The sequence below is a fragment of the Rhinopithecus bieti genome, unplaced genomic scaffold, assembly GCF_001698545.2.
Source record: "Rhinopithecus bieti isolate Rb0 unplaced genomic scaffold, ASM169854v2 scaffold_5273, whole genome shotgun sequence".
NCBI lineage: Eukaryota > Metazoa > Chordata > Mammalia > Primates > Cercopithecidae > Rhinopithecus > Rhinopithecus bieti.
The window spans coordinates 401,345-425,564 of NW_016805057.1; the positions used below are offsets into that span (position 1 = coordinate 401,345).

At 43.1% G+C, this 24,220-nt stretch overlaps 1 long non-coding RNA gene across 1 annotated transcript; it reads right to left on the reverse strand.

Moving 5' to 3' along the window:
• Positions 1–8,160: 8,160 nt before the first annotated feature.
• On the reverse strand, positions 8,161–16,574 carry LOC108528941 (uncharacterized). The gene is made up of 4 exons (XR_001885345.1): positions 16,496–16,574; positions 13,043–13,180; positions 11,454–11,542; positions 8,161–8,223 (listed from the first exon to the last, which is right to left on the reverse strand). It is a non-coding gene; the product is annotated as an uncharacterized LOC108528941 (long non-coding RNA).
• Positions 16,575–24,220: the final 7,646 nt, after the last annotated feature.

The following is a 24,220-nucleotide window of genomic DNA, read 5'->3' on the forward strand; positions in this document are numbered from 1 at the left end:
TTTGAAAAAAAAAAAAATTTTTTTTTTTTTTTTTTTTTTTTTTTTTTTTTTTTTTGAGGCTGAATCTCACTCTGTTCCAGGCTGGAGTGCAGTGACACTATCTTGGCTCACTGCAACCTCCGCCTCCTGGGTTCAAGTGATTCTCCCATCTCAGCCTCCCAAGTAGCTGGGACTACAGGTGCCCACCACCATGCCCAGCTAATTTTTGTATTTTTAGTAGAGATGGGGTTTCACATGTTGGCCAGACTGGTCTTGAACTCCTGACCTCAGGTGATACGCCCGCTTTGGCCTCCCAAAGTGCTGGGATTACAGGTGTGAGCCACTGCACCCGGCCTGGATATGACATTTAAATCACACTTTTTTTTACATTTGTCTGTTTATGTAGATGCTTTAAAATAAGCTGAATCTGAAGGATAGCTGGGACCTGAAGTCTCCTGTACTATAACTTGAGCATCTCCCATTATGCATCCCTCGATCACCCTATATAAACTCTAACTGGCAGCAGAATTCTATATCCAAGAAAACTGAGTCAAATAACAAAAATCTACTCAAATTAAATGACATAAACATGAAAATTGCTGTGTAAACTGTGAAGTACTATATAATGCAAGATATCTGTGGCCATCATTTCCATCTTACCAGTTCTTTGTAGAGAAGTAGTATGGGCTGAATTGTGCCCCCCAAATTCATTTGTTAACGTCCTAACCCTTATCTCAGAAGTTAACTGTATTTGGAGACAAAGTCTTTGAAGAAGTGACTAAGTTAAAATGAGTCCATTAGGGTGGACCCTAATGAATGTGACTGGTGTCCTAATAAGAAAAGGAAGAGATACAAGGGGCACGCTGTGCACCAAGGGATGAGCACATGAAGAAGCAGCAGCAAGATGGCTGCTACCTGCAAATCAAGAAGAGAGTCCTCAGAAGAAACCAACCCTGCTGAGACCTTGATCTTGGACTTCCAGCCTCCAGAACTGTGAGAAAATAAATGTCTGTTGTTTAAGCCACTTGGTCTGTGGTATCTTGTTAGGGAAGCTCTAGCAAACTAATCCAGTCAGCTTCCAGTGCTGTCACTTCACCAATTTGTATATTCCCACAGCCACAGTTCAAGTATAGGTTTGCATCATTTTCTTTTAAACATTCCCAAAATGAGATTTTCATTAAGCATTATAAATTGCATTCAGTTGCCTTTAACTATATGACCACAATCTATCTACAATTAATTTAACCCAGCACTAGTTCATTCTAGCATGACAAAAGAGTTAGGGCAAAACGCCCTTCCATTTTTACAGGATACCTCCTTAGCACATGCAGGCAGGAAGCAGGGAATTACACCTTATTTCTGATCCCTAAAGTGTGATAAAAAGCCTCAGAATTGTATGAAGCGAATATGAATAATAATTCTAATTGTAAAGTAAATTGAGTTTGGAAACTAATAAAAGGCATCAAAATGATAAAAAAAATCAGTTAATACTAAAGATATGGATGAATAGATAGATGATGATTGATAGATGGATAGATAGATGATTGTAGATAGATAGATAAAGATAGATAGATAGATAGATAGATAGATAGATAGATAGATAGATAGATAGACAGATAGACAGATAGATAGAGCTCGTCATTTCTTCATTTGGACCATTCAGCAGCCTCTTAGCTGTTGCTTACTACTTGGACAATTTCAGCCCCTTCTTCCTAATTTGTTTTCTACCCTGCACCTAGAATAATATCTGTAAATTATCCGAAAATACAGATAGGATCAACCTGGTTTCTGGCTGCGGCCCTGCCACTATCAAGTTATATACACTTAAGGCAATCAACGTCTGTGAGTGTCACTTTCCCAATTTATAAAGTAAGGTGGTTGGGTTGTATCTTAAGTTTCCATGACTTTCTCTGTCACTCCTCTCAAGATACATTCTTGGCACTTTTTCAATGAAACCTTTCTCTTCCCATTCCAAATTAACTGTTCTCTCCACACTTTGTTTTTGTCTGTTATAACATGCCCCTACAGTACATCGAACTATTACAGTCTCTATGACATCACATCTCCTAAATTAGGACTTCAGTTGGTTGTATAGGTGTCAGCTCATTTTCCATATTATTGGTAAAAGATAAGCATTGGCATATTAAAATTTAGAGTTTATTTGAGCAAACAGTGATTCCTGAATCAGGCAGTTCCAAATCAGAAGTGGTTGGGGCACCACCTGAGGTGGTTGCAATGAAAGCTTCTAGAGGGCCAGACGCTGAGCAAAGACACATTTTGATTGGTTAAGTTTGAGCAATCACCTTGTTGGAACTATCCCAGTGGGAAGTTCAAGACAATGTAACTAAATGCCAGTTAGCTGTCTGTGATTGGCGGAACCTATATTTCATCTCCTTTTAAATTCTGAATTAGAGGCTGGGCGTGGTGGCTTATGCCTGTAATCCCAGCACTTTGGGAGACCAAGGCAGGTGGATCACCTGAGATCAAGAGTTCGAGACCAGCCTGGCCAACATGGCTAAACCCCCGTCTCTACTAAAAATACATAAAATTAGTTGGGCATGGCGGCAGGTGCCTGTAATCCCAGCTACTTGAGAGGCTGAGGCCGGAGAATTGCTTGAACCCAGGAGGGGTGGGTTGTAGTGAGCCGAGACTGTGCCACGGCACTCCAGCCTGGAAGACAGAGCAAAACTCTGTCTCAAAAAAAAAAAAAAAAAAAATCTGAGTTAGGTTTCAGTTTGCTCACTTAGGAACCCAGGGCACTGGAGCCACCTTAATCTAACAGCCTCCCATGTAGTTATTTGAACAGGATAATCCACTTGAATTCAGGGGCCATTTCTAACTGATCCTTTTAGTCCCCTCTCCTACGCTGTTCCAGTGAACAGCTTTTTCACTTGAAAATGGGGAACGCTCAAATGTTCCCTAAATCAAGTTGTGAATGAAGGAAAATTTGTCTACTATGTCATAAAATTTACGGCATATTTTTTTCTTTGGATTTATTCCTTTAACTAAGGGCAGAGGAAGTTTGTGATGGAATTATTAAAATTGATCAGGTTCTAGCTGAATCCACTTCAAGCTTTCATTCTTTCAGGATAGCTATTTTTTCATATTAAGATGTAAATATAGCTATTAAAAGTTTCTTAGGCCTCATTAATTTTTACTTTCTTATTCCTAGACTTCAGTTCTCTGGATCATTTTCCTTGACAATTAAGTTTCATCTGTAGTGATGGGGAGAAAAGAATAAAATAATTAAAACAAAAAAATTATTTTAAATTAAAACTATAATATAGTTTTTACATATGTGGCTGTGATCACAGCTCGACTGTTAGCTGCTTTCTTGCTCTGTTTCATATCCTCCACAGATATACACCAATTGCTTTCCTGTGCACTGCTGTCTCCAGCACAATATTTATGAATTTATTAAACCGTTACAAATCAAGGCCAATTGAAGACAGCAATCAGCTTTGTCAAAATGCTTACTATGGTTAACCAGCTGCCTGGGACATTCACAAACACAGGCTGAGATTCAGAAAGTTAACTGGCAAACCTGTTAACCACTGATAAGCTGTGTTAGAGAGATGATTGCTTAATTAATCTGTGTATTGTGCTAATGAGGATGTTAAATGGGTTCATCCCTGAATTTGATTGTTCACAAAGAATGTGAATTCCCTAAAGGGCAAATATAGACAGGCTTCCTATTAAAATGAACCATCCAACCAAGAAGCTCTTTTAGTCATTTTGAAGTTTAAAAGGGTAGCTGATAATTTCAAAATAACTTCATGACATTTCTAGTGGCCACATGTGACATATTATTACCATATCTCCTGAAACTCTTTGCCAGTTCCTTTGGGAAAGAATTTTATATTACATTTCTTAAATAGATACCGACTTTTATTTTTGATCAAGACTCCTCAGGGTGCAGCATAAATTAAACTTGTGGCACTTATCTTTCACAGGCAGACTTTGGAGGGGATGGGAAATAGCAGATGCCAATAGCATCATCATTCTGTCAAGAATCCATTATGTTAAAAAACATTACATATACAGGCTGGGCATGGTTGTGCATGCCTGTAGTCCCAGCTATTTGGAAGGCTGAGGCGGGAGGATCACTTGAGCCCAGGAATTCCAGGCTACAATGAGTTATGATGGTGCCACTGCACTCCAGCCTAAGTGACAGAACAAGACTTTGTCTCTAAAATAAGTAAATACATTCATCCAAAATGCAATGTAATTAAACTAGAGGAAGATCATGTCGGAGGGGGGAGTTGCATGTGTGTGTTTAAAGTTAGGGAAGTTCTGTTTACTTTGCAGTGGCCTATCATGTGACATTCAGGGAGAGAGCATAACCCAGACCTCAGTTGATTATGGCTTGCACTGGCATTGCGTGGATACTGGTAACTGATCCCTAGCGTGTGTCCCTGGGCCTCTTTACCATCTTCCTCTCCCCATGAAATATCAGACAGACCAAATATTTACAAAAACATAAAGGGACTCTGTTGCTTGGGTGGGGGTACACGCAAGGAAGGAAACTGTATGATTCAATTCACTTGGTGAAAAGGAAGAGTGGATTTTTCTGCTCTTTGACAAACTGAGTCTGGGCTTCCTTCCATTACTTAGGCCCAGGTTAGGCAGAGATGTCTGTTTTCAGAGTGACTGATAACTACGGGCCATGGATACCATTATTCTGTCTCCCCGACCCCACTCCAAAACTGTGTGGAAATTTACTTCTTTCCTCTTTATCTCTCTGTGTGGGAAGAAAAAATTCCTTTGTTTATGATACATTGGATGAGTAGGAAGCATTTTCTTGATCTTGAAAGTGTTTTGTATGCATAAATTGAAAGTTTTTTCATTTATGAAAACGTTTTTTCCTGCTGTTGATGCATAATGTTGAGTAAGTCTTTTTGGTATTTTAACTGTGAGAACAGCTTAAATACTAAGAATTGAAATGAACCTGCTGAGTGTAAGTAATAACTGACTTTAATGACTTTAACAACAGGTTCATAAAACACATTAAAAGATAAGTTTAAATAATGAACTCTCTGAAATCTAAGTACATACATATTTACATGGTAGATGAGCTGCTTTAAGACTTATTCAGTTGGACAGTTTTATTTTTTACTTTTTTTAAATTATACTTTGAGTTCTAGGGTACATGTGCACAACGTGCAGGTTTGTTACATATGTATACATGTGCTATGTTGGTGTGCTGCACCTATTAACTCATCATTTACATTAGGTATATCTCCTAATGCTATCCCACCCCCTTCCCACCACCCCACGACAGGCTCTGGTGTGTGATGTTCCTCACCCTGTGTCCAAGTGTTCTCATTGTTCAATTCCCACCTATGACTGAGAACATGTGGTGTTTGGTTTTCTGTCCTTGCGATAGTTTGCTCAGAATGATGGTTTCCAGCTTCATCCGTATCCCTACAAAGGACATGAACTCATCCTTTTTTATGGCTGCATAGTACTCCATGGTGTATAAGTGCCACATTTTCTTAATCCAGTCTGTCATTGATGGACATTTGGGTTGGTTCCAAGTCTTTGCTATTATGAATAGTGCCGCAATAAGCATACGTGTGTATGGGACACAGTTTTAAACATTGAAAATTGTGAATTAAAACATCTATATTGAATCAAAAGACTTCAACCTAATCTTATCCATAAGTAGGCTGAAATATTTTATTTGAATGAAAATCCCAAATGCCCAGGGCTTTTTCAATAATACTGAAATGTAATTCATTAGCTTATTTCATAGCTCAGATATTATTGTCCTACACATGTTGCAGTTTGTCTTAGAGGCATACCCTGTCTAATACTTAGCACTATGGTATATTAAAATAGATTGGATAAATGAAAATTAAGTACTGGTATCAGTTGGTTAGCTAGGGATATCATTCTGTCTTACATTCCTATTATTATAGTCATTATATAATTATCAGTATTCAGCTAATGATGTTGAACTTTCCCTGAGTCTCACACTTTTGTGTTGCAAAAGTGGCTTACTGCAAAGAACCACCCTTCCCTATATGACTTAGATAAGATATACAGACTTACGACTTCATTTACCTGTGATAAGGCCAGACGTCGATCCTCCAAATTCCCATTTTGTCTTAGTCCACTTTATGTTGCTATAACAAAGTTAATACAGACTGGGTAATTTATAATGAACAGAAATGTATTTGACTCCGAGTTCTGGAAGCTGGGAAGTCCAGGAGCATGCCTCCAGCATCTAGCAAGGGTCTTCATGCTGTGCCATCCCATGGCAGAAGGTGGAAGGGCAAGAGAGCATAAGAGTGAGCAAGAGAAGAAAAGGACTCAAGTCATCCTTTTATTTTTTCTTCAAGAATTCACTCCTTCAATGACCTATTCTTCAGTAACAGGATTAATCTGTTTACAAGGACTAAGCCCTTATGATTTAATCACTTCTTACAGGTCCTACCTCTCAACACTGTTGCATTGAAGATTAAGTTTCCAACACATGAACTTTGGGGGACACAAACCATGGAATGCTCTATTTTCTCACAAATGATTTGCTGAACTGTTTGTCCCCACTGACCAATATGGATTAAATACCCATTGACTTGATGTGATAAAAATTTAATCAAGTCAGGAAAAATTTAATCACTCCCCACAAGCTCCTGGATCTTGACCCACCCATGAGCCTAAAGAACAAGGAACAACCCCTCCTTGGCTTCCCCTCCTGAGAATCAGCTGATTACAAGACAAGATACTTCCTAACCAACTGTCCCATCACACCATCCATTCTAAGTTCCCACATCTCTCCTCTCTTGCTTTGTTTGCTCTTTCTTGTGAAAGAAAAGCCCTCTTTTGCTTGACTTTTGATGCTTCAGGTCATATGGTCAGAGTGTTCTTCCTATTGCAATAGTTCCTTCCCTCATAGCAAAAATCCCCTTCTTTTTGAAAAAAAAAAAGTCTCCCCTTACTTTAGGCCTGGATTTGCTTTAATTGACATGGTTTAGGATTCAAAAATATAATTCAGGTGATGATTATCCAGAGACTTTGACCAACAATTGCTGTAAGATGAAGCATGTCTGCAAGTGATATCCACGTTTGCGTGATAATCTCTTATATCAGTGTAGCTCTTTACATTTCACAAAGCTCTTGTGCCCACATTATCAGATTTTAGTCCTTATTATGAACTGGAGTGAACCATGAGGGAGATCCTTCCTGATACAAGGAAAGGAGTGCTTGGATGGACTTAGCCAAGGCCACAGTGATGGGCCTGGCCATTTCTTCTTCTCGGGCACACAGCTAGCCTACGCCTTTCACCCACTTGCCTTGTGAAAAGATGGATGCAATTTTCCAGGTCCAGCACCTACTGACTCCCATGAAAGCCTTTACACTTTTTCTCTCTGTTCATAAACTGTCTAGACCCAACCAAGAATGCAGCAGAAAACCCCAAGACTTTCCAGAGCAGTGGCTTCACAAGGTGGAAGGGGTTGAACCTCAAATCACTGCTCAGAGGAGAGTCACCTGGTTGGTGTGTTAAATCCCTGAGATGTGGGGTTGCTACAACAGTACACCTATCCTGGCTAATAAAGAGGGGCTATATATAAATAAATAAAGAAGGGTCAGCAAAACTACTACTCTTTCTGGTTTAAGCTGAAAAAAAATTATGAAAGGACATTAGAGGGCTGGAGAACCAGGCTTGAATTTATGCAGCCAGGAGTAGGGCCCAAACCCCACTGCAGGATTGGTCCCATGTGGTGGGCACCACTATGCCTCTGGGCAAAGGTTCTGCATCTCACCCTTTATATACAGAGCCCAGATTTTCCCATGAGGAGCCCTGGTACTGCTCCCTCCCTCAGCAGAATGGAGACTGTGGCAGCTGCCTCTTCCTTCTCTGGCTGCTGGATTCAAAGTCCCTTGTAGCAGCTCTGATTGGTGGAGCCTGATCACATGGCCCCAGCTACAGAGGGAGGTTGAGAACGTGAGTTTCTTCCTGGGAAGAAACTCTGGGAAGCACAGATCCATTAGGTGGAGAATCCCCTGAAGCATAGGAAGGATGTTCAAAGATGTTTAACCGAAAAAAGGACAAATATTCACAACAAAATTCAAGTTTACTAATGGCACTTTCACTCTGAAGCACTCTGCAAATTGAATGTGGCAACATTGTCAAGGGATACTACCCTCAGCCACTTGAGAAATGAGCACAGGAGCTGTTGGTTGAGTGACTATGTGCCAGCACTTTCCCATTCTGTATCTCATCAGCTTCTCATAAACCTGTAAGGAAGATATTATCAGCCTTCATTTTCTCATGAAGAAACAGGAGTTCACAACAATAACGCGATTTGCTCAAGGTCAAACGGCTGTGACTATTGAACTTTAAAGCGTGCTTTCAACCAAGATGACATGAAGTCTTCATGCATCAATATGCTCTCATCAAAGCAAAACCAGTGTTGCAAAGAGAAATCCAGATTTTTAAAGGATTTATTTTGTGAAATTGTCCTTCAAATTCTGAAGTTAGTCTTGTTTCCTCTCTTACCCCTAACTGGCCCTCCCAGTCCTTCTCTTCAATCCAAATTCCCAGCTGCCTCCCAATTTAGATAAAGAGAGAGCTTCTGATAAAGAGAGAGCTTCTGTAAGGAGCAGAGACTTGAATACAATGAGGTTGGATTATTTGGCAGAAATATTTCATGCTGGTGTTATATATTCCAAAAGGGAGCCTATAATGTGATTGTCTCTTTGTGATGTCAGTAGCCATTGACTATTACTGTCTGCACCCATTATTTTATTAGCTGTTGCAAAATGATAATACTCTGATTCCATCATTCTTTCTCCATTTATAAACTGGAAGCCTCCTAAAAACAGAAACTTTTCTCATCGGTAGCTTGGTTGTTGTGACACAGTTCATACCAGAAAGGTGAGATAAACACTTATTCTTTCCCTCTACTTACCAGTCACCCCTGAAGTTAGTTGAGTTTTTAAAATATATGTAATTAAAAACTCGCAGATTTACACACTTCTGATTTACTTCTGCCATTTTACACTGCCATTATTATTCGTACAGATGCTCCAGTTATATCATCTCTGGCCAATAAGAACCTTTTCAAATGGACTCTTAAACATATTGACACAATCCAGCTTTAAAAAAAAAAATAGCTTCCCTATTTCCTATTATTAGAAGATGTTTCAGAATCGTTTTGCACATTTCTTGCCTAAGATGTGGAATTAGTCATTTCTGCAAAGATCCTTGTTTCTTTTTTAGAGACCACGGTCATATTTGTGGGCCTATTCAATGAACTGAACTACAACATACATAATACTTCTCTGGATAAATAAAATACACTATGAATTCTGCTAAAGAAAAATTCATTCCTGATGCTTGGTAAAGATGGATAAAGACTTTATTCCGGGGGGCCATGGTGATAGGTAGAAGGACCACTGCAACAGAGTCTTCAGATTGGACTCAACTCCGACTCCAACATGAACAAGTGGGATTTAACCAAGGAGCAGAGCGGGGCTCAGTGGATGGAAAATAACTAAGAGCAAACATCATGGACAAGGGGCTTCTGGCCCAACTGTCTCCATAGGAGACATAGGCTTGCCTTCCTAAAGGCAAGCCAGGATGATTAGATATCGAGGGTGGTCAGATACGAAGGGTGGGGGATTTTTGTACACAGACTCAGCAGGATTCTTGCTTAAATCGGTTTCTACAAGGACAGAGAGGGAAACCCAAGGTCAGGCCTAGTCAGAAAGAACTCGGAGCCTGACTAAAGCCTTGGTTAGAAGAGAGTCTTCGCTAATACCCATACAACTGGTATAATGTAATTCAGAGCTATAAGGTTTTTACTTCAAATCTTCTATCTTACACCAGTACCTTCCTTCTTTCACATTAAAAATTCTGCTTCCAGCCAGGCGCGGTGGCTGATGCCTGTAATCTCAGCACTTTGGGAGACCGAGGCAGGAGAATCACTTGAGATCAGGAGTTCAAGATCGGTCTGACCAACATGGCGAAACCCAATCTCTACTAAAAACACAAAAATTAGCCAGATGTGGTGGCACATGCCTGTTATCCCAGCTACTTGGGAGGCTGAGGCACAAGAATCACCTGAATCCAGGAGGCAGAGGTTTCAGTGAGTCGAGATTGTGCTACTCCACTCCAGCCTGGGCAATAGAGTGAGACTCCATCTCAAAAAAAAAAAATTCTGCTTCCCAGCAGCATCACTGTAACTGCTCGTTTCCTTTACCTCGCAGCAACTCACATAACAACCTCAGAATCGTGATAGCAACACATACTGCTGCCAACAATATGATTACTAAAAATGATTTGATTTTTTTTCAGCAGTCAGCCATTTATTTCTTAACCTATGTGAATCTCTTTGTTTCAGATGATCTTCTTAAATACAGCATAATTTTCTATTTGGCTTTGTTAGCCAATCTGAAACTGTTTTCATAGTGAAGTCTCTTTACTTGCACTGATATGATTAATATAGTTCACTTCCTGTTTTTTATTATGTGGCCTCCTGTTTTATTTATTCTTTCTCATACATCTTTCGTGCTTAGGGAATGTATTAGTCCACTCTTGTGTTGCTATGAAGAAATACCTGAGAGTGGGCTATTTAGAAAAAAGGAGTTTGAATTGGCTCATGGTTCTGCATGTTCTACAGGAAGCCTGGTGCTGACATCAGTTTGGCTTCTGGGGAAGCCTCAGGAAGCTTACATGGCAGAAGGTGAAGGGGAAGCAGGCACATCACATGGTGAAAGCAAGGGCAAGAAAGAGAAGGGGGAGGGGGAGGTGCCACACACGTTTAAACGACCGGATCTCACAAGAACTCATTCACCGGCATGAGGATGGCACCAAGAGGACGGAGCTAAACCATTCATGAGAAATCTGCTCCCTATCATTCAACCACCTCCATCAGGCCCCACCTCCAACATCAGGGATTACATTTCAACATGAGATTTAGGTAGGGACAACAGGAGGGTTTGTGTTTTAGTCCAAAATTGACCTTCATATGACTGCCTTTTTTTTTTTTTTTTTTCCTGAGATGGAGTCTCGCTTGCTCTATTGCCCAGGTTGCTGCAATGGCACCATCCTGGCTCACTGCAACCTCTGCCTCCCAGGTTCAAGCAATTCTCCCTGCCTCAGCCTCTGGAGTAGCTGGGATTATAGGTGCCCATCACCACATCCAGCTAGTTGGTAGAAATGGAGTTTCTACTGTAGTTTTAGTAGAAATGGGGTTTCACCATGTTGGCCAGGCTAAGCTCGAACTGCTGACCTCCGGTGATCCACCCGCCTCGGCCTCCCAAATTGCCGGGATTACAAGCATGAGCCATCGCACCCAGCCTATATGACTGATTTTATGTAACACTCTCAGTCCCTCTTTTTGGATCTTATCAATTCCCTCCTTTGAGTAATCTGATCATAGCAAGTCATCTTTTCTTTCCCCTCTCTTCCCTGTTCTCTAGCATCTAATTTGAAGTACTATAATATTGTTTTACTTACTTACAGTTAATACCAGAAAGCCATGAAGTTAGCTTTTCTTCTTTCCATATACAGGCACTCTCCACCTTCTCTCTCCACGGTTTAATGGTTGGGCTGCAGAAACATAATCAGAGTGTGCAATTATTACTACACCGTCTCCCACATTCTCCCATTTAATATTAGCTCTGTAGGCAAGTAAGTCTCACCAGTCATTTTGGGTGGTCCAAGTGTGTTCTCAAGTCAATTCCTTAGGAAGGGATCAGGGGGTACAATATTCCCTGAATTCTAACATGTTCATAACAATTCGTCTGTGGCCTTTATACTTGAAGATCAGTTTGTCTACATTCATAGTCTTTGGCCCACATTTTCTTTTCTCGGGTGTTTTAAATTTGCTACCCCTAACCTTCTGGCATAAAACATTGTCATTCAAAAGTCTGATATTAGTCTTAACGTTCCTTCCTTTAAAAGGGACTTGGTTGCCAGGCTCTGGTCAGTGTATACTTTTAGAAATAGCACTTTGCCTGGGCAAGCTTGAGAGACTGGGGTTACATCCTTGTTTTTTTGGATTAGAGCTATGTGTGGGGCAAACTAACCCTTTCATGCCTCAGCTGTAAAAAGATACAAATATCAAACAAGATCATTGAGAGGCTTGGGTTAGGTAATGTTTCTAAAGAACTCCTATTTTCTAATGAAGTCAGCTATAACAACAGATTGTTTTGCAATCGTATTTATTTTTCTGTAGAGAGAAAAAAATTAAGTCTGAAGTTTTAGGAGCCACAGATAAATAAAAATCAGCCTTAGTGACTCACATTTCAATAACTTTATAAAATGATTTTGTGACTAGAAGCAATTTCAAAAGCGTCTAGTTACAATCTGAAGAAAATGGCAAACCTCCCTGTTTTTTTATGGTCCTTGTTTTACTATACTTTTTTTTTTTTTTGGCATTGCTACTTTTAACTGTCCTTCTCCACATTCAGAAAAGACATCTCAATTAGCCCAGTCCCTTGAGTTCTTTAAATAAGACTGATCAAATGATCAATATTTAACCAGCTTTATCAGTTCTTTGGACGGACCCATTAACTAATGAAAATACCTTGTTAGCATAAGGAGTGACTCAACATCCAGGAGAAATTTGTTGGCCAGATTCTGTCTCCCTCTGGTGATTTCTTACCAGTTATCTAAATTTCTAATCAAAGCACTCTGCTGGATGTACCCTAAGCATGCATTTCTATAATTCAGAGCAAGAATAATCTCAAGTTGTGTTGCTGGCATGTAGGGTTTACCTTGCATAGAAAAGAGAAAGCACATCCTAGGATCTGATTAGCAGTCACTGACAGCTCAACATAGCCTCAGAGATTCTGCACAAAGTAGCCTGATGTCCAGTGTTGGCTTTTCCGAGGCCAATGCCGGAAAAGGAGAGAAATTGCTTAAACTCTGATGGATGTCGGCAGCCCCTCCCACCACCCCATTTCTCTTTGTTTCTCCAAATAACCTTTTTAAAGTTCTCCCTGAGACTAGCCTTTCAAACAAGCAGAACACTGACTTGGCACGTGGGTTGCAGAGAGATTGTGTCAATTGCCTTTTTTATATACTTTCATAAATAAATTCACATACCTGCTGTAGCCCATATGTGAGCCTCACATTTGTGGGAATGGTCCTGGTTTTGGGGAAAGAAATTTTTGCACACTTGTTTCTTCAGTTTTCCAAAGAGCCACACTGGATTTTCTGCTCCCTCTTCAAACAGCCATTGCCCTGTGTTTTATACGCACATTTACAGGTTACAGAGACATCCTGTGTGTGTTTTCTTTGCTTGTCAACTGAAGCTTCTGACATGAAGAGGCCTCAGCAAGGGATCCCCCCTCCCCTTCATGAATGGAATGAACCTGTGGACACAACACCCGTCAGCCTCGCACTTCCCCCAAATGAGACTCCAGCTCCTTCACCTCCAGAGAGGCCGAGAAATGTGATTTTGGCGTTTTCTCTCACCTCCAGCTTTTGCCTAATCCTTTATGGAATCATTTATCAATTCTCATGCCAGGGCCTGACTGATATTTCGGGGATTTCTGAACACCGTCAGTGTCATCAAAACAAAAACCCTGCCCCTGACTGTGGCAGTCATGGGTTGGTGGGTCTGGGCTATAGACCTGGGAAAATGTCTTTTTCAACTTTCCAGGACCAGCCCTTCTCCCAGCCCCACTGCCTCCAGACAACACCTCCAGAATCAAGATGCTATGGGCAGAATGCTTGTGTCTCCCCAAAATTCAGATGTTGAAACCCTAATCTCCAATGTGATGCTATTTGGAGATGGGGTCTTTGGGAGGTAATTAGGTTGCATTCAAGGGCAGAGCCTCGTGATGGGGTTAATGCCCATATAAAGTGAGGAGACAGAGGCCTTTCTGTGTGCACGCACCGAAGAAGGCCAGGGAGAGGTTATGGCCTTACACAGCCTCACATTACTACCAGAGCCCAACCATACTGGCACCCTGATCTCAGACTTCCAGCTTCCAGAACCGTGAGAAGTAAACACTTGTTGTCCAAGCCACCCAGTCTATGGTATTTCCCTGCAGCAGCACGAGCTGACTAAGACACAGGTGAGCTGGCCTTTCATTTCAATTGTATTTGTATCTGTACACAAAATGCATCGTGAAAATCTTGTGTGCTTGGACCTCAGTCTTTTTCAAGCAAAAAAATGAGAGAAGAAAATGGGGTGAGCAGGGGGCCTTGGTTGGGAGTTGGGGAACTGGGAAGAGAGGAGGAAGCTGAACAGACTGGACAGGAAATGAAGGGAAAGGAACAAAGAGCCAACAGTGAAGGGCGCTAGGAAGGAGGAGACACACTACCTGTGGGATGGGGAGAGATGGGGGAGAATGGGGCTTTGGAAAGCAAGGCAAGCTGATGGATTCAAATCAGCAAGGCCATTGAATTCCATTTTAGGGTACAAAATAAGCCAAAAAATTGTCATTTACTATATTAAAACACAATAGAAACTCTGTGCAAGGGACGCTGGAATCCAGACTCCACCATCTAGGTCAGTGCCAGGAGAGGCCCTTCAACCCAAGCTTCTGCCGAAGTCTCAGCTGAGAGCCTGCTGGGGTGGAATATGCAGTCAAACCAACCTCTTTATATCTGGAGGTGGAGATAGCAGGTTACCCTGTTTGATGAATCACCTTAGTTGCTTCCCTTCATAAGCCTAAAGGGGGTTTTCACTGTCATTGTCATTGTTTTGTTTTCTTTTTTTTTTTTTTTTTTTTTTTTTTTTTTTTTTTTTTTTTGAGACGGAGTCTCGCTCTGCCACCCAGGCTGGCCGGATCTCAGCTCACTGCAAGCTCCGCCTCCCGGGTTCACGCCATTCTTCTGCCTCAGCCTCCCGAGTAGCTGGGACTACAGGTGCCCGCCACCTTGCCCGGCTAGTTTTTTGTATTTTTTAGTAGAGATGGGGTTTCACCGGGTTAGCCAGGATGGTCTCGATCTCCTGAACTCGTGATCCGCCCGTCTCGGCCTCCCAAAGTGCTGGGATTACAGGCTTGAGCCACCGTGCCCGGCCTGTTTTGTTTTCTATTGGTGTAGTAGAGATGGCCTTCCTTGGTACGCAGACCTCTGGGCTGGGGTTGACGGGGAACCTGCAGAGGAAAACCCAGGGCCTCCTGGGAGCCCAGGAACAGAATCTCTAGCCTCTTCTTCCTGATACTGGAAGTTGGGAAAAACCCTCCGGCATAAAACCAAGCAGGGCAGGCCATGCTCTGTGGCCATCAGCATTGCCCCACCAAGGGGGTGCCTTGACATTGTGCAAACTCAAGACACCAGTGAGGACAGGACCCAAGACCCCAAAGAAGAAGTGTCTCCCACTCCTTCTACACACACGAGCCTCCCTTTGCACCTGCCCTCCTGCACCCTTCTGTGCCAGGACAGGAGGCCCTTCAGCCATCTGCTTGCAGTCTCCTGCCTGTGACTTGAATTCCATCCCTTCATGCCTTCTCAGGAGTCTGGCACGGTTCAATTACCCTGCCTCCTCTCTCCTCAAACCTTCCACACCTCCTACATCTTACACTCAGCTGATAAGCTTGTCTCCCATTTTATTGAGAAAGCAGGAGCTCTAGGAAAGCTCTCCCTACCAGCATCTGCCACAGGCATCATCTCTGTTTTCCCAGAATTGCATGGTGATGTCCTTGTCTACAATGTTCCCCAACAACCCCCACCCGGCTGCCAGAATAACGCTTTACACACTCAATTCTGATGACATGACGTCCTGCCTAACACTCCCCGGCAGCTCCCTGCAACTCTCAGGACTTCACATCCTCAGCCCTCAAGTTCTGGCCCTCGTCCTCCTTACACTCCTCAATATGCCTTTCCTCCAGCCCTTCCTCTGCTTATCCCCCACATGCCTCGCTCTGCCTCTCTCACGGCTCTGTGTACTTCCTGGCACCGCTTCCCCGATGCTTCGTCTTTAAAATGTAGCATATCCACGAAGCTTTCTGTGGATCACTTCCTCTGCTTGATTTTTTAGATGCCAATTTCCTTTGCTGTTGGAGCATCTGTGACATTTTCGACATGTTTAGTTTCGATGTGTGAGGATGAGCAATGCAGCATGGAGAGCCGGTGTGCTGGGTGATGATACACATTCTGATCAGTTCGAAGAGGGAGCTTGTAGAGTGGCAGCGCTGCGCAGGCTGTCCTGGAAGCAGGAGCTGCTCTGGGTGCATCTGCTAGAGGAAGAGGTGGCAGCTCTGCTTATATGACTTGGAAAGTTCAGCACAGTTGAATCCAGCAGCTCGGGCTGTGCCCTCAGAGTTCTCTCTCTCTCTCTCTCTGTCTCCATCTTTTCACCCCAGCCCTGGCTATCTGTGCTCTTGCTTTTCTCTGTCTTCGTTCTGCGAGTAGCCTCTTTCCAGTGGCAGGAGGGCTGCCTTCAGAATCCCTGGGCTCACACTGAACTTAGCCATCCCCCACAAAAAAAACAAACCTCTCCCCTGAAGTTCATAAATCACATGTAGGGCACAATTGTCATTGAACGGTCAAAAGGAGGAGGAAACTGATTTAAGTTATTTCCCCAGCATCTCTGGTTCTTACCTGATTCTGTTTAGGACTCATCTTTCAAAAAGCATTTCTTGAGTGCCTGTCCTGTGCCAGGCAGAGGCTACAGCCATAGGGAGAGCAAAGGGAAGAAGCTCAGTGATCTCAGGATGGTGTGGGGAGGGGATAATTTGCTGTCACAAGCTTGTATGTGAAACTCAGGGAAACCAAGTAGCTGTGGCAAAGTGCATTGGGGATCCTATTTCCCCCAATGCTTCCTCGTCAAGGGTGAAAAAAAGAGAAGCCGTTATAAAACAATTTTGTAATGAACATTTCCCCAAATACGTAAAGAAACAGGGCACAAAGCCGAGAACCAAAGTCACAATGAATATGGACATCTTCTGGTGCCCAGGGAGGAAAATGCCTCTTAGTAAATGCTCAAAAGGGACATGCAGCTCCATAGAGGGAACTCTAGCTGTTGGAACAGGACCCTAGGCTAAGTTGCTTAATTTTTGTAAGGACTTGAGGGAACTTCTGGGAGAGACTTTTTATTCTGAAATCATTTGAGAAGTTGCTGAAAAGTGTAAAGGGTTTCCATGTACCCTTCACCCAACTCTTTCAAAACCAAGAAATTGACGTTGGTACAATACTAATGATTAAACTATAGCTCTTATTTGACTTTTACTGGTTTTAATATGTATGTACACATGTGCATATGCATGTGCATATGTGTTCATGCGTGTGGGAATGCATGTATGAGTGTGTGTGCACGTGTGTGGGAGTGAATTTGCACATGTGTATACAGAGTACTAATCAGGACACAGAGCAGTGATGAGATATTTTTGAATGGGTTGTCAATCTTAAAACAGATCTCAGCAAACAGAGGAAAAAGACTGGGTTCCTATCCATCTGTCTATCAGCCTCCTGGCCAGTAAGGAATGTGAGGAGACTTAGTAATTGGTAGTGGAGGAAGGCAGATCATTTCCTACAAATCCTGGAGGTGCTGGCCTCATGTCCCTGTCTGGGCCCAAGGTGGCTATAAACAGGGGTGCAAATACTAAAAGCAGGACCACAGTTGCAGGGCAAGGGTGTAGGGCATGGGTTCTAACAACTGCTATTACTCTGGCTTCAGTTCTGTAGAGGAAAGTGACCTCATCAATAATGGAGAAGGCAGGAAAGGTGACCGAAGGTCCATGCAGTCAGGTCCTCTTGCCAGTAGCACTGGCAGGCCCTCTCCAGCTCACCCGGGCTGGGGAGCAGGGCTGACTGGGATTCGGTGGACTCTCTCTGACGCAGTGATTGTCCTCCCCAGGAAGTGGGTCAAATTCCAAGGGTAAAAATGACAATGTAAAAGTTGAGGTGCTCTCTGGAGCTTTGCCTGAGACTCCATAGGCTGCTGAGGGCTTTTTTTTCTTTCTTATAGAAGGAAAGTTAAAAGCCCTAGAGGTCCTCCTTTTGTGAAGGAAACTGTTTTCTCCCAATTACTGACAAAGTGTAATCACGTTTCTTCACAAAAATTGGCTGAAATCTCAACCCCAATCTAGGGCACTTTAGCAAACCATTTAAAGAAAAGAAAGCCCTGGAGGCCTGAAATGAGAAGTGATTTCATTGTGGGAAGGGGTGAGCTCGTGACTCGGGGGCTTGGAGGAACTGAATGATCAAGAACTCATCTCCCTTAGGGCCACCTAGCAGGGGCTGGCATGAAAGGTTCCTGAGCTGGCCAGCAGGCTAGGCCCGGTGATGGAGTGCTGGAGTCTCTGGTCTAATTAGGAGGTTGCTTTAATTCTTCCCCTAAAAGTTTTGGGCTCAAAACATCTTCCACTTCCTGGAGGATGGTTCTGGGAAACCCTTAAAGTCATCATCACCAGCTACTGTAAATTCCATCATCCTCATCAACTGCGGCATTGACAATAGGTGATAAAGGGAGAATGAATGGGTATTTATTAAGTCCCTGCTGTGTACCAAGCACTGTTGCTAGGCAATATAACTATCGTACTGTGACCTTCTATAAAGCCAAATGAGAGACCTTATCCCCATTCCTGACCCAAGCCGCCAGAGGCTCAGTGAATGTGCGTGCCCAACGTCTCTCAGCTAGAAGGTAAGAGGAATAGAACTTGAACCTGGTCTTTCTGACTCCAAAGTCTGCGTGTTGTCTCTCGCTGGGTATTAGCTCCTGATAAGCCACTTTAGGTCATCAGATGGGAAAAGGAAGGTGTCAGATGTGGGGAGTGAGTGAGACCCCCTCAGATCACTGCTTTTGATTTTTCTCACACTCACCTATGTTTCCTCCCCAAACCCCTTCTTTTCTCTATGCCCTGGACAAGGGCAGGTAGGTGGGTGCTCATCACCTCTGCTCAGGCTTCAGCTGCAGCTAGAGGCGGCTCTTCTCAGCCTCACCCTGTGTGCCCAAGCGCCTCCTCCCCTTGCTCCTGGTTCTTCTTTCCTCCTCTCAGCGCCCAGATTTCCAGTGACCTTCAGATTTGATAGACGGAATGTCCCCAACGGATGCTCCCATTGACATTGAGCATGCCGCTGTGTGGAGCTCAGTAATAAAAGGGGGGAAATTAACAGGCATTTAAATTCTAAAATTAATGATGAGAGGTCAGAGTCTACAGAACATCTGTTTCCAGCATTTTCAAGGGGGCCTTCAATTTGCAGCCAGCACTCAGCCGTGTGTGGTTATCCGCAGTTAACTGTGACTCGGCACAGCTCTGTGACTGGGAGCAGGGAGCTGGCAGTCTGATGTAGCCCTGCATTTGCAGGCTTTGTGGCTGGCTCTGAAAAGTGTGTCTGCTGCATTTTGGGATCACAGTCTGTGGGCTGGTTTCCAAGTACCTGTCTAGAAAACCTGAGTTTGTATTTTCCTAAGTGTAAAAGTTCTGAGAAACTCAGTGTTCAAAAAGAAGCCTTGTGCTGAAGAAAGGGGTCAGACACTTTCTAGAGTGGCACTATCCAATGTGGCAGCCTCCAGCACCTGCGGCTGCTGAGTGTCTGAAACAGGTTCCTCTGAGATGTGACACACATGTCCAGCCACACATATTGAAGCCAGTTGCGATGGCTCGCACCTGTAATTCCAGCACTTTGGGAGGCCAAGGTGGGAGAATTGCATGAGGCCAGGAGTTTGAGGCCAGCCTGGACTATATAACAAGACTCTGTTTCTACAAAAAATAAAAAATTAGCCAGTATAGTATGGCAGGTGCCTGTAGTCCCAGCTACTCAGGAGGCTGAGATGGGAGGATCTCTTGAGCCCAGGAGGTTGAGGCTACAGTGAACTATGAATGCACTCCAGCCTGGGCAACAGAGAGAGACCCTGACCCCTTCCCCTCCAAAAAATAGACACTAGATTTCAAAGACAGTACAGCAAATGTAAAATATCTTTAATAATGTTTTACATTGATTATGCTGATGAAATGAAAGAATTTTGGATATATTGGGTTACATAAATTATGTTATAAAAGTTAATTTCAATGGTTTCATTTATTTTATTCTATTTCTTTTTTAGACAACTTTGCTTCAGAGTTTCTTTAGCTTGGTGTATCTCAAAGAGGGGCAGTTACCACTCCTAAAAGACGCTCTGGAAAATCTGAGGGACTCTTTGTCACATTGATTGGAGGAGGTGCTACCACATACAGTGCATTGGGCATGAAGAATGTGGATGTCCCACATTGGTCAAAGCAAAGCAGTCCAGCACAACAAAAGAATTATCCCATGACCTGCATCATTTTGAATGTCCCATGGGACATTAGATAGGTGAAAAATTGGCTATAATAATCTGAATCTCACAGTCCCTGTCTGGGCCCCAGGTGGCTGTAAAACAGGGGTGCAAACTCCATTGGACATACAAACACAAAGTTTTTTGGTTTTTGTGCTTTTTGCACAAGCTAAGATTTCCAGGGATGCAACAACTATGTAAATCAAAGCAAGATTTATAGTTTGTTTTACTTGGATCATTACCAAGGTTGTTAATGATTATGAAATTCACAGCAATGTTGGCAATGCTGCTTATGGTATTTGAGTTGCCAGCATAACACGTGACCATCACATTCACCATAATTCCACTGAGAGGTGCTAACTTCTGCCTACTTCACTGTACTAGTGTGGTTGTGCTTGAGCGATTGCATATGGAGATGCAGATCATTTTATTGAAACTACTTTCCTTTTGTTTCCCCTTTATATTGCAATTGGGACTTTATACTGGTTTTTTAAAATTATATATATAGGTAAATTATACTACTGAGAAGGAGCCTTAACAAAATATTTTTACATAGCAGCATCAACTACAAATATATATATATATATATATATATATATATAAATATATCACAGAGAAGGGCACGTTGTATCTAATAGAATTACAAGCCATCACTTGAACACATTCATACAACTCTTGACTCCAAATAGTCTATTCTTTGACTCTTAAATACCTTCTCCTTCTTCAGGTTTCAGCTGCAGCTGCTCTTCCTCCAAATAGCTCTGTGCTTCCTATGCTCTGTATTTACACATCACTCCATCCCTTATCATATGGGCTGTAATTGCCTGTGCAACTCTCATTTTCTTCCCTGGAAGGAAGGANTATATATATATATATATATCACAGAGAAGGGCACGTTGTATCTAATAGAATTACAAGCCATCACTTGAACACATTCATACAACTCTTGACTCCAAATAGTCTATTCTTTGACTCTTAAATACCTTCTCCTTCTTCAGGTTTCAGCTGCAGCTGCTCTTCCTCCAAATAGCTCTGTGCTTCCTATGCTCTGTATTTACACATCACTCCATCCCTTATCATATGGGCTGTAATTGCCTGTGCAACTCTCATTTTCTTCCCTGGAAGGAAGGACTCCTTCCTGTGGGCTCTGAGAGCTACATGCAACTGCTCATTACTATACACTCAGGGCCCTGCACGTGGTGGAGCACACTAGTCCATGCTCAACACTTGGTGAGTCAATGAATTACAGAGAGCTGTAAGGGCAGGTGGGACTGTGGGCCAGCAGCTGGGTAGAGGTTGTTGACAGTTTCAAGACAGATCAGCGCCTTGGGCTTTGGTAAAATGGAGAGCCCAGAGTGGTATGGAATAATGTACTTTGGAGTCAGGCAGATTTAGTGTTGAATTCCAGTTCTACTAGTCACTACCTTGGTGATTTTAGGAAAGGTCATTACCATCTCTGAGGGAAGAATAATAATGGTGCTTCTCTCATCTGGTGGAGGTAGGGGTTATCTGAGAATTGCTTGGAAAGCACTTAACACAGCATCTGGCAAATCAGAGCTCAAGGAACATTAGCTGCTTATATCAGTCTGGGTTCTCCAGAGAAACAGAAACAACAGGCGATGGAGCCTTTATACAAAGGGATTTATCATAAGGCATTGGTTCGCATGGCTTTGGAGGCTTGCAAGTCCCAGGATCTGCAGTCAACAAGATGAAGGCCCAGGAGATCCAGTGGTGTAAGTTCCAGTCCAAGCCCGAAGGCCTGAGAAGCAGGAGAGCCAGTGGTATATAAGTCTTAGTCTGAGTTCAAGTCTAAAGGCAGGAGAAGATTGATGTCCCAGCTCAAAGACACTCAAGCAGAGACAGCAAATTCTCTTTCTCCACCTTTTGGTCTCTTTAGGCCTTCAACGGATCAGACTAGGCCCATTCCTATCATAAAAGCAATCTGCTCTACTCAGTGGTTACATGCCATTGAAGATTGTACCTTTATGATACGGTAATTGGGAATGGGGCTGGGATCTGAGCCCACCTCACCCCACAGCTCCTGATCTTTCCATGACTTCATGCTGCCTGGGGTGATGAAATTGTCCTGTCATCTTCTGTGGAAATTAGCAGGATTGTCTGGAAAGGGCCTGAGGACTCCTCCCTGGTTGCCTCCCCTGGCTGGTACTAGCAGCTCCTCTTTCCACAGCATGATGGACCGATCCACCCTCCCCCAAGGTCTCCAGATGTGGGCACTGCCTTTCCTAACCATGGCTGTAAGCAGCTGGTGCCAAAGCTCAGATAGATCATTTGGTACCTTCATTTAGACACTTTTTGCCCTGAGCTTCAAGTTCATTCTTATGCTTATTCCATAAACAAGGAAACCACTGGACAAGAAGGTCCCCCTGCCGGCCAGCATGTCCAGCTCCCCTGGGCCCAAGCGCACCTCTCCCAGGCTCTCAGGAGAGCCAGGTCTGCACAAAGGCCAAGCCTTCTGCTAACAGGTCCAGTCTGTACTAAGTCCATATCACTGAGCCTGTTGCATGGCCTCTTTACCTCATCACCCTCACATTTAGATGGCACTTTACAGTTTACTTTCATATACATTCCTTGCATCATCTGCTTGATTTAGCTACCACCAGTGGACCAATTTCTGCTCGCTGCCTGTTTTTGTTATTGGAACACAACCGACTCTGTTCTTTGACGTATTGTCTATGGCAGCTTTCCCTAATATGGCACAGTTGAGTAGTTGCTACAAAGACTATTATGGCCTGCAAAGCTTAGAATATTTACTATCTGGCACCTGGCAGAGAAAGTCTGCTGGCTTCCTCTGCTGGCTTCCTCTAAACAACCCCACGAGGCAAACGCAATTGTTTTCATTATTTCCATGTTATAAGTGGAAAATAAATGTCTGTCCATGGAAGAAAATAAATAAGAAAATAAATTTTCTGTCCATGGAAGAATTTATATTGAAGAGACAGAAACATAGGGAGGGGTGGGCCCCAGAGAGTGGTTCTTTGAGAATGCCTTTTAGAACCAGTGACCTTGTCTCAGAGAAAATAACAGAAGCAAGTCTCTGCTTTTCACTTTACTTTATTTATTTACCATTATTACTATTTTTAGAAACAGGTCTCTGTTACCCAGGTTGGAACGCAGTGGTACAATCATGGCTCATGGCTCCACTTCCCCGGCTCAAAAGATTCCTCATCTTTAGCCTCCTGAGTAGCTGCTATTACAGGTGCACACCACCACATCTGGCTAATTTTAAATTATTTTTTTGTAGGGTTGCAGTCTAGTTATGTTGCCCAAGCTGGTCTCAAACTCCTGGCCTCAAGTGATCCTCTCGCCTCCGAAAGTGCTGGGATTACAGGCATGAGACACTCTGCCTGGCTGGTTCCTGCTTTTTAAAACATGGTGAATGGCCAGCACTTCTCAGCCTCTGGATAGAGGGAATCAGCCCTGAGCACGTGGCTGAAGGGTTTTAAATGCCAATCAAAAGGATCTATAATATCCAGAGTTGATATTTTATTTACTTTCTCTCTTCTAATTCCAAAAGCAAACACTCGGACAATTCCTAGATACGCAAGAAATAAACGTGAAACAGACGCATAAGGGAGCTGTGAGCTCCCAGGTGAAGCCAGGGAAGCAAACTTCCAAGGCGCGGCTGTTCTCATGTAAGATCATCTCCCCTCTCCTGCCCAGCCCCTCACCACACACACAGAATGGGATTAGCAAAGGCACTGCAGGCACGAATGTCATTTCCTCACACTGTCTAGGACCAAACATGCTTCTCATGGGCTGCTCACGTGTCCATTCATGTTTATAGCACAGACACATGGAGGCTTTTGCTTCTCATAAGAACTCTGACCAGGTGTGGTGACCCACACCTGTAATCCCAACACTTTGGAAGGCCAAGACAGGAGGATGGCTTGAGCCCAGGAGTTCAAAACCAACCAGGGCAACATAGTGAGACCCCATCTCTACAAAAAATAAGAAAATAAGCCAGGCATGGTGGTGCATGCCTGTGGTCCCAGATACTTTGGAGGCTGAGGTGGGAGGATCGCTTGAACACAGGAGGTTGAGGGTAGAGT